Genomic DNA, 11,328 nt, shown 5'->3' with positions numbered 1-11,328 from the left:
GTGTTTTGGGCTATTTTTGCAACAAGTTCTGCTATCGCGTGTCTTGGCACGCTATTTTAAGCTGTTTTGAGGTGTTTTCAGCTGTTTTTGGGACAGGTCATATTTTGACATTTTTGCCTTACTATAGCCTTGCCTTTTCGGTCATTTTTCAACATGCATTTTTCTGGTGTTTTGGGCTATTTTGCAACAAGTTATGCTATAGGCGTGTCTTGGCACGCTATTTTAAGCTGTTTTGAGGTGTTTTCAGCTGTTTTTGGGACAGGTCATATTTTGACATTTTTGCCTTACTATAGCCTTGCCTTTTCGGTCATTTTTTCAACATGCATTTTTCTGGTGTTTTGGGCTATTTTTGCAACAAGTTATGCTATGGCGTGTCTTGGCACGCTATTTTAAGCTGTTTTGAGGTGTTTTCAGCTGTTTTTGGGACAGGTCATATTTTGCCATTTTGCCTTACTATAGCCTTGCCTTTTCGGTCATTTTTCAACATGCATTTTTCTGGTGTTTTGGGCTATTTTGCAACAAGTTATGCTATGGCGTGTCTTGTACGCTATTTTAAGCTGTTTTGAGGTGTTTTCAGCTGTTTTGGGACAGGTCATATTTTGACATTTTGCCTTACTATAGCCTTGCCTTTTGGTCATTTTTCAACATGCATTTTTCTGGTGTTTTGGGCTATTTTTGCAACAAGTTATGCTATGGCGTGTCTTGTACGCTATTTTAAGCTGTTTTGAGGTGTTTTCAGCTGTTTTTGGGACAGGTCATATTTTAACATTTTTTAGCCTTACTATACCCTTGCTTTTTGGTCATTTTTTCAACATGCATTTTGTTGGTCTTTTTGGCTGTTTTGCAACATTTAATGCTATGGCGTGTCTTGTACGCTATTTTAAGCTGTTTTGAGGTGTTTTCAGCTGTTTTTGGGACAGGTCATATTTTGACATTTTGCCTTACTATAGCCTTGCCTTTTCGGTCATTTTTCAACATGCATTTTTCTGGTGTTTTGGGCTATTTTGCAACAAGTTATGCTATGGCGTGTCTTGTACGCTATTTTAAGCTGTTTTGAGGTATTTTCAGCTTTTTTAGGGACAGGTCATATTTTGACATTTTGCCTTACTATAGCCTTGCCTTTTCGGTCATTTTTCAACATGCATTTTTTCTGGTGTTTTGGGCTATTTTTGCAACAAGTTATGCTATAGGCGTGTCTTGGCACGCTATTTTAAGCTGTTTTGAGGTGTTTTCAGCTGTTTTTGGGACAGGTCATATTTTGACATTTTGCCTTACTATAGCCTTGCCTTTTCGGTCATTTTTTCAACATGCATTTTTCTGGTGTTTTGGGCTATTTTGCAACAAGTTATGCTATGGCGTGTCTTGTACGCTATTTTAAGCTGTTTTGAGGTGTTTTCAGCTGTTTTTAGGACAGGTCATATTTTGACATTTTTGCCTTACTATAGCCTTGCCTTTTCGGTCATTTTTCAACATGCATTTTCTGGTGTTTTGGGCTATTTTTGCAACAAGTTATGCTATGGCGTGTCTTGTACGCTATTTTAAGCTGTTTTGAGGTGTTTTCAGCTGTTTTTTGGGACAGGTCATATTTTTGACATTTTTGCCTTACTATAGCCTTGCCTTTTAGGTCATTTTTCAACATGCATTTTTCTGGTGTTTTGGGCTATTTTTGCAACAAGTTATGCTATGGCGTGTCTTGGCACGCTATTTTAAGCTGTTTTGAGGTGTTTTCAGCTGTTTTTGGGACAGGTCATATTTTGACATTTTGCCTTACTATAGCCTTGCCTTTTCGGTCATTTTTGCAACATGCATTTTTCTGGTGTTTTGGGCTATTTTTGCAACAAGTTATGCAATGGTGTGTCTTGGCACGGTATTTTATGCTGTTTTGAGGTGTTTTCAGCTGTTTCTGGGGCAGGTCATATTTTCACATGGTTTGCCTTATTATAGCTTTGCCCTTTCGGTCATTTTTCAACATGCATTTTTCTGGTGTTTTGGGCTATTTTTGCAACAAGTTATGCTATAGGCGTGTCTTGTACGCTATTTTAAGCTGTTTTGAGGTGTTTTCAGCTGTTTTTGGGACAGGTCATATTTTGACATTTTGCCTTACTATAGCCTTGCCTTTTCGGTCATTTTTTCAACATGCATTTTCTGGTGTTTTGGGCTATTTTTGCAACAAGTTATGCTATGGCGTGTCTTGTACGCTATTTTAAGCTGTTTTGAGGTGTTTTCAGCTGTTTTTGGGACAGGTCATATTTTGACATTTTTGCCTTACTATAGCCTTGCCTTTTCGGTCATTTTTTCAACATGCATTTTTCTGGTGTTTTGGGCTATTTTGCAACAAGTTATGCTATGGCGTGTCTTGGCACGCTATTTTAAGCTGTTTTGAGGTGTTTTCAGCTGTTTTAGGGACAGGTCATATTTTGACATTTTGCCTTACTATAGCCTTGCCTTTTCGGTCATTTTTTCAACATGCATTTTCTGGTGTTTTGGGCTATTTTTGCAACAAGTTATGCTATGGCGTGTCTTGTACGCTATTTTAAGCTGTTTTGAGGTGTTTTCAGCTGTTTTTGGGACAGGTCATATTTTGACATTTTGCCTTACTATAGCCTTGCCTTTTCGGTCATTTTTCAACATGCATTTTTCTGGTGTTTTGGGCTATTTTTGCAACAAGTTATGCTATGGCGTGTCTTGTACGCTATTTTAAGCTGTTTTGAGGTGTTTTCAGCTGTTTTGGGACAGGTCATATTTTGACATTTTGCCTTACTATAGCCTTGCCTTTTGGTCATTTTTCAACATGCATTTTTCTGGTGTTTTGGGCTATTTTTGCAACAAGTTATGCTATGGGCGTGTCTTGTACGCTATTTTATGCTGTTTTGAGGTGATCTCAGCTGTTTTAGAGACAGATCATATTTTGACATTTTTAGCCTTACTATAGCCTTGCCTTGTCATTTTTTTAACATGCATTTTTCTGGTGTTTTGAGCTGTTTTTGCAACAAGTTATGCTATGGCGTGTCTTGTACGCTATTTTAAGCTGTTTTGAGGTGTTTTCAGCTGTTTTTGGGACAGGTCATATTTTGCTATTTATGGCCTTACTGTAGCCTTGTTTTTTGGTCATTGTTTCAACATGCATTTTTCTGGTGTTTTGGGCTATTTTTTGCAACAAGTTATGCTATGGCGTGTCTTGGCACGCTATTTTAAGCTGTTTTGAGGTGTTTTCAGCTGTTTTTAGGACAGGTCATATTTTGACATTTTGCCTTACTATAGCCTTGCCTTTTCGGTCATTTTTCAACATGCATTTTTCTGGTGTTTTGGGCTATTTTTGCAACAAGTTATGCTATGGCGTGTCTTGTACGCTATTTTATGCTGTTTTGAGGTGTTTCCAGCTGTTTTTGGGACAGGTCATATTTTGACATTTTTGTCTAACTATAGGCTTGCCTTTTCGGTCATTTTTCAACATGCATTTTTCTGGTGTTTTGGGCTATTTTTTGCAACATTTTATGCTATGGCGTGTCTTGGCACGCTATTTTATGCAGTTTTGAGGTGTTTTCAGCTGTTTTTGGGACAGGTCATATTTTGACATTTTTAGCCTTACTGTAGCCTTGCCTTTTTCGTCATTTTTGCAACATGCATTATTTTGGTGTTTGTGGCTGTTTTTGCAACAAGTTATGCTATGGCGTGTCTTGGCACGCTATTTTATGCTGTTTTGAGGTGTTCTCAGCTGTTTTTGGGACAGATCATATTTTGACATTTTTAGCCTTACTATAGCCTTGCCTTTTCAGTCATTTTGTCAACATGCATTATTTTGATGTTTTGGGCTATTTTGCAACAAGTTATGCTATGGCGTGTCTTGTACGCTATTTTAAGCTGTTTTGAGGTGTTTTCAGCTGTTTTTGGGACAGGTCATATTTTGACATTTTGCCTTACTATAGCCTTGCATTTTCGGTCATTTTTGCAACATGCATTTTTCTGGTGTTTTGGGCTATTTTTGCAACAAGTTATGCAATGGTGTGTCTTGGCACGGTATTTTATGCTGTTTTGAGGTGTTTTCAGCTGTTTCTGGGGCAGGTCATATTTTGACATTTTGCCTTACTATAGCCTTGCCTTTTCGGTCATTTTTCAACATGCATTTTCTGGTGTTTTGGGCTATTTTTGCAACAAGTTATGCTATGGCGTGTCTTGGCACGCTATTTTAAGCTGTTTTGAGGTGTTTTCAGCTGTTTTTAGGACAGGTCATATTTTGACATTTTGCCTTACTATAGCCTTGCCTTTTCGGTCATTTTTCAACATGCATTTTTCTGGTGTTTTGGGCTATTTTTGCAACAAGTTATGCTATGGCGTGTCTTGTACGCTATTTTAAGCTGTTTTGAGGTGTTTTCAGCTGTTTTGGGACAGGTCATATTTTGACATTTTGCCTTACTATAGCCTTGCCTTTTCGGTCATTTTTCAACATGCATTTTCTGGTGTTTTGGGCTATTTTGCAACAAGTTATGCTATGGCGTGTCTTGTACGCTATTTTAAGCTGTTTTGAGGTGTTTTCAGCTGTTTTGGGACAGGTCATATTTTGACATTTTGCCTTACTATAGCCTTGCCTTTTCGGTCATTTTTTCAACATGCATTTTTCTGGTGTTTTGGGCTATTTTGCAACAAGTTATGCTATGGCGTGTCTTGGCACGCTATTTTAAGCTGTTTTGAGGTGTTTTCAGCTGTTTTTGGGACAGGTCATATTTTGACATTTTGCCTTACTATAGCCTTGCCTTTTCGGTCATTTTTCAACATGCATTTTTCTGGTGTTTTGGGCTATTTTTGCAACAAGTTATGCTATAGGCGTGTCTTGGCACGCTATTTTATGCTGTTTTGAGGTGACATCAGCTGTTTTAGAGACAGATCATATTTTGACATTTTTAGCCTTACTATAGCCTTGCCTTTTCTGTCATTTTTTCAACATGCATTATTTTGGTGTTTGTGGCTGTTTTTGCAACAAGTTATGCGATGGCATGTCTTGCAACGCTATTTCATTCTGTTTTGAGGTATTTTCAGCTTTTTTAGGGACAGGTCATATTTTGCTATTTATGGCCTTACTGTAGCCTTGTTTTTTGGTCATTGTTTCAACATGCATTTTTCTGGTGTTTTGGGCTATTTTGCAACAAGTTATGCTATGGCGTGTCTTGGCACGCTATTTTAAGCTGTTTTGAGGTGTTTTCAGCTGTTTTTAGGACAGGTCATATTTTGACATTTTGCCTTACTATAGCCTTGCCTTTTCGGTCATTTTTCAACATGCATTTTTCTGGTGTTTTGGGCTATTTTGCAACAAGTTATGCTATGGCGTGTCTTGGCACGCTATTTTAAGCTGTTTTGAGGTGTTTTCAGCTGTTTTAGGACAGGTCATATTTTGACATTTTGCCTTACTATAGCCTTGCCTTTTCGGTCATTTTTCAACATGCATTTTTCTGGTGTTTTGGGCAGTTTTTGCAACATTTTATGCTATGGTGTATCTTGGCACACTATTTTATGCTTTTTCTAGATGTCTTCAGCTGTTTTTGGGACAGGTCATATTTTGAAATTTTATCCTTACTATAGCCTTGCCTTTTTGGTCATTTTTTCAAAATGCATTTTTCTGGTGTTTTGGGCAATTTTTGCAACAAGTTATGCTATGGCGTGTCTTGGTACGCTATTTTATGCAGTTTTGAGGTGTTTTCAGCTGTTTTTGGGACAGGTCATATTTTGACATTTTGCCTTACTATAGCCTTGCCTTTTCGGTCATTTTTCAACATGCATTTTCTGGTGTTTTGGGCTATTTTGCAACAAGTTATGCTATGGCGTGTCTTGTACGCTATTTTAAGCTGTTTTGAGGTGTTTTCAGCTGTTTTTGGGACAGGTCATATTTTGACATTTTTGCCTTACTATAGCCTTGCCTTTTGGTCATTTTTTCAACATGCATTTTCTGGTGTTTTGGGCTATTTTTGCAACAAGTTATGCTATGGCGTGTCTTGTACGCTATTTTAAGCTGTTTTGAGGTGTTTCCAGCTGTTTTTGGGAAAGGTCATATTTTGACATTTTTAGCCTTACTATAGCGTTGCCTTCATGGTCATTTTTTCAACATAAATTATTATGGCTTTTTGGGCTGTTTTTGCAACATTTTATGCTATGGCGAGTCTTGGCATGCTATTTTATGCTGTTTTGAGGTGTTTTCAGCTGTTTTTGGGACAGCTCATATTTTGACATTTTTTACCTTCGTATAGTCTTGCCTTTTTGGTCATTTTTTCAACATGCATTATTATGGTGTTTTGGGCTATTTTTGCAACAAGTTATGCTATGGCGTGTCTTGTACGCTATTTTAAGCTGTTTTGAGGTGTTTTCAGCTGTTTTTGGGACAGGTCATATTTTGACATTTTGCCTTACTATAGCCTTGCCTTTTGGTCATTTTTCAACATGCATTTTTCTGGTGTTTTGGGCTATTTTTGCAACAAGTTATGCTATGGCGTGTCTTGGCACGCTATTTTAAGCTGTTTTGAGGTGTTTTCAGCTGTTTTAGGACAGGTCATATTTTGACATTTTGCCTTACTATAGCCTTGCCTTTTTCGGTCATTTTTCAACATGCATTTTTCTGGTGTTTTGGGCTATTTTTTTTGCAACAAGTTATGCTATGGCGTGTCTTGTACGCTATTTTAAGCTGTTTTGAGGTGTTTTCAGCTGTTTTTAGGACAGGTCATATTTTGACATTTTGCCTTACTATAGCCTTGCCTTTTCGGTCATTTTTCAACATGCATTTTTCTGGTGTTTTGGGCTATTTTGCAACAAGTTATGCTATAGGCGTGTCTTGTACGCTATTTTAAGCTGTTTTGAGGTGTTTTCAGCTGTTTTTGGGACAGGTCATATTTTGACATTTTGCCTTACTATAGCCTTGCCTTTTCGGTCATTTTTCAACATGCATTTTTCTGGTGTTTTGGGCTATTTTTGCAACAAGTTATGCTATGGCGTGTCTTGTACGCTATTTTAAGCTGTTTTGAGGTGTTTTCAGCTGTTTTTAGGACAGGTCATATTTTGACATTTTTGCCTTACTATAGCCTTGCCTTTTCGGTCATTTTTCAGCATGCATTTTTCTGGTGTTTTGGGCTATTTTTGCAACAAGTTATGCTATGGCGTGTCTTGTACGCTATTTTAAGCTGTTTTGAGGTGTTTTCAGCTGTTTTGGGACAGGTCATATTTTGACATTTTGCCTTACTATAGCCTTGCCTTTTCGGTCATTTTTCAACATGCATTTTCTGGTGTTTTGGGCTATTTTTTGCAACAAGTTATGCTATGGCGTGTCTTGTACGCTATTTTAAGCTGTTTTGAGGTGTTTTCAGCTGTTTTGGGACAGGTCATATTTTGACATTTTGCCTTACTATAGCCTTGCCTTTTCGGTCATTTTTCAACATGCATTTTTCTGGTGTTTTGGGCTATTTTTGCAACAAGTTATGCTATAGGCGTGTCTTGGCACGCTATTTTAAGCTGTTTTGAGGTGTTTTCAGCTGTTTTAGGGACAGGTCATATTTTGACATTTTGCCTTACTATAGCCTTGCCTTTTCGGTCATTTTTCAACATGCATTTTTCTGGTGTTTTGGGCTATTTTTGCAACAAGTTATGCTATGGCGTGTCTTGGCACGCTATTTTAAGCTGTTTTGAGGTGTTTTCAGCTGTTTTTAGGACAGGTCATATTTTGACATTTTGCCTTACTATAGCCTTGCCTTTTGGTCATTTTTTCAACATGCATTTTTCTGGTGTTTTGGGCTATTTTGCAACAAGTTATGCTATGGCGTGTCTTGTACGCTATTTTAAAGCTGTTTTGAGGTGTTTTCAGCTGTTTTTAGGACAGGTCATATTTTGACATTTTGCCTTACTATAGCCTTGCCTTTTCGGTCATTTTTCAACATGCATTTTTCTGGTGTTTTGGGCTATTTTGCAACAAGTTATGCTATGGCGTGTCTTGTACGCTATTTTAAGCTGTTTTGAGGTGTTTTCAGCTGTTTTTTGGGACAGGTCATATTTTGACATTTTGCCTTACTATAGCCTTGCCTTTTCGGTCATTTTTTCAACATGCATTTTTCTGGTGTTTTGGGCTATTTTTGCAACAAGTTATGCTATGGCGTGTCTTGTACGCTATTTTAAAGCTGTTTTGAGGTGTTTTCAGCTGTTTTTTAGGACAGGTCATATTTTGACATTTTGCCTTACTATAGCCTTGCCTTTTCGGTCATTTTTCAACATGCATTTTTCTGGTGTTTTGGGCTATTTTTGCAACAAGTTATGCTATGGCGTGTCTTGGCACGCTATTTTAAGCTGTTTTGAGGTGTTTTCAGCTGTTTTTTGGGACAGGTCATATTTTGACATTTTGCCTTACTATAGCCTTGCCTTTTCGGTCATTTTTCAACATGCATTTTCTGGTGTTTTGGGCTATTTTGCAACAAGTTATGCTATGGCGTGTCTTGGCACGCTATTTTAAGCTGTTTTGAGGTGTTTTCAGCTGTTTTTAGGACAGGTCATATTTTGACATTTTGCCTTACTATAGCCTTGCCTTTTGGTCATTTTTCAACATGCATTTTTCTGGTGTTTTGGGCTATTTTTGCAACAAGTTATGCTATGGCGTGTCTTGTACGCTATTTTAAGCTGTTTTGAGGTGTTTTCAGCTGTTTTGGGTCAGGTCATATTTTGTCATTTTTGCCTTACTATAGCCTTGCCTTTTCGGTCATTTTTTCAACATGCATTTTTCTGGTGTTTTGGGCTATTTTTGCAACAAGTTATGCTATGGCGTGTCTTGTACGCTATTTTAAGCTGTTTTGAGGTGTTTTCAGCTGTTTTTTAGGACAGGTCATATTTTGACATTTTGCCTTACTATAGCCTTGCCTTTTCGGTCATTTTTTCAACATGCATTTTTCTGGTGTTTTGGGCTATTTTTGCAACAAGTTATGCTATGGCGTGTCTTGTACGCTATTTTAAGCTGTTTTGAGGTGTTTTCAGCTGTTTTTAGGACAGGTCATATTTTGACATTTTTGCCTTACTATAGCCTTGCCTTTTGGTCATTTTTCAACATGCATTTTTCTGGTGTTTTGGGCTATTTTGCAACAAGTTATGCTATGGCGTGTCTTGTACGCTATTTTAAGCTGTTTTGAGGTGTTTTCAGCTGTTTTTTGGGACAGGTCATATTTTGACATTTTTGCCTTACTATAGCCTTGCCTTTTGGGTCATTTTTCAACATGCATTTTCTGGTGTTTTGGGCTATTTTTGCAACAAGTTATGCTATGGGCGTGTCTTGTACGCTATTTTAAGCTGTTTTAGAGGTGTTTTCAGCTGTTTTTGGGACAGGTCATATTTTGACATTTTGCCTTACTATAGCCTTGCCTTTTCGGTCATTTTTCAACATGCATTTTCTGGTGTTTTGGGCTATTTTTGCAACAAGTTATGCTATGGCGTGTCTTGTACGCTATTTTAAGCTGTTTTGAGGTGTTTTCAGCTGTTTTTGGGACAGGTCATATTTTGACATTTTGCCTTACTATAGCCTTGCCTTTTGGTCATTTTTCAACATGCATTTTTCTGGTGTTTTGGGCTATTTTTGCAACAAGTTATGCTATGGCGTGTCTTGGCACGCTATTTTAAGCTGTTTTGAGGTGTTTTCAGCTGTTTTAGGACAGGTCATATTTTGACATTTTGCCTTACTATAGCCTTGCCTTTTCGGTCATTTTTCAACATGCATTTTTCTGGTGTTTTGGGCTATTTTGCAACAAGTTATGCTATGGCGTGTCTTGTACGCTATTTTTAAAGCTGTTTTGAGGTGTTTTCAGCTGTTTTTAGGACAGGTCATATTTTGACATTTTGCCTTACTATAGCCTTGCCTTTTCGGTCATTTTTCAGCATGCATTTTTCTGGTGTTTTGGGCTATTTTTGCAACAAGTTATGCTATGGCGTGTCTTGGCACGCTATTTTAAGCTGTTTTGAGGTGTTTTCAGCTGTTTTTGGGACAGGTCTTATTTTGACATTTTTGCCTTACTATAGCCTTGCCTTTTCGGTCATTTTTTCAACATGCATTTTTCTGGTGTTTTGGGCTATTTTGCAACAAGTTATGCTATGGCGTGTCTTGTACGCTATTTTAGGCTGTTTTGAGGTGTTTTCAGCTGTTTTCTGGACAGGTCATATTTTGACATTTTTGCCTTACTATAGCCTTGCCTTTTCGGTCATTTTTTCAACATGCATTTTTCTGGTGTTTTGGGCTATTTTTGCAACAAGTTATGCTATGGCGTGTCTTGTACGCTATTTTAAGCTGTTTTGAGGTGTTTTCAGCTGTTTTTGGGACAGGTCATATTTTGACATTTTGCCTTACTATAGCCTTGCCTTTTTCATTTTTCAACATGCATTTTTCTGGTGTTTTGGGCTATTTTTGCAACAAGTTATGCAATGGTGTGTCTTGGCACGCTATTTTAAGCTGTTTTGAGGTGTTTTCAGCTGTTTTTGGGACAGGTCATATTTTAACATTTTTAGCCTTACCTTAGTATAACGTTGACCAAGGCTATATTAAGGCTAAAAATGTCAGAACATGACCTGTCCGACAAATGCCAAGGCATCCCATAGCATTAAATGTTGCAAAACAGCCAAAAAGACCAACAAAATGCATGTTGAAAAATAAACTGTAAATAAAAATGACCTGTTTTCAATGATGAAACAGCATAAAATAGCATACCAGGCAAGGCATATCATTAAATGTAGCAAAACAGCCCAAATACCATAATAATACATGTTGAAATAAGGAGAAAAAAAAGGCAAGCCTATAGTTAGACAAAAATGTCAAATATTATCTAAACAGCTAAACATAAATAGCATGCCAAGGTATCCCATAAAATAAAATATTGCAAAAACAGCCCAATAACCTATAATAATTTATGTTGAAAAAATGACCATGAAGGCTATTGACAAAATGTCAAAATGCAAAACTTTAAAAATGAATGCACTGGGCAATACATTTTTGCACAAATGGCCAATAACATAATTCATGTTGAAAACAAAAAGGCTATAAATAAAATATGACCTGTCAACATTGAAGGCTACATGCCAAGGCATCCCATAACATAAAATGTTTCAAAAGGCCAAAAAGTCATAATAATGCATGTTGAAAAACAGAAGGCTATAAAAGTTAAAATGTAGAACAAATGCAAAAACAACAAAATAATGTGTTGAAATAGCAAAAATGTTGCAAACAAAATATAAAAAACAAAATACAAATGAAAAACTATAAATAAAAAGCATGTTGAAAAAAAATGAAAAGAAGCTATAAAAACAAAACAAAAATGTAAAAACAGCTAAAAA

This window comes from Plectropomus leopardus, chromosome 6, assembly GCF_026936395.1.
Source record: "Plectropomus leopardus strain MGB_pleo_1.0 chromosome 6, ASM2693639v1, whole genome shotgun sequence".
Classification (NCBI taxonomy): Eukaryota; Metazoa; Chordata; class Actinopteri; order Perciformes; family Serranidae; genus Plectropomus; species Plectropomus leopardus.
Note: the sequence above shows the minus strand (reverse complement) of the source record.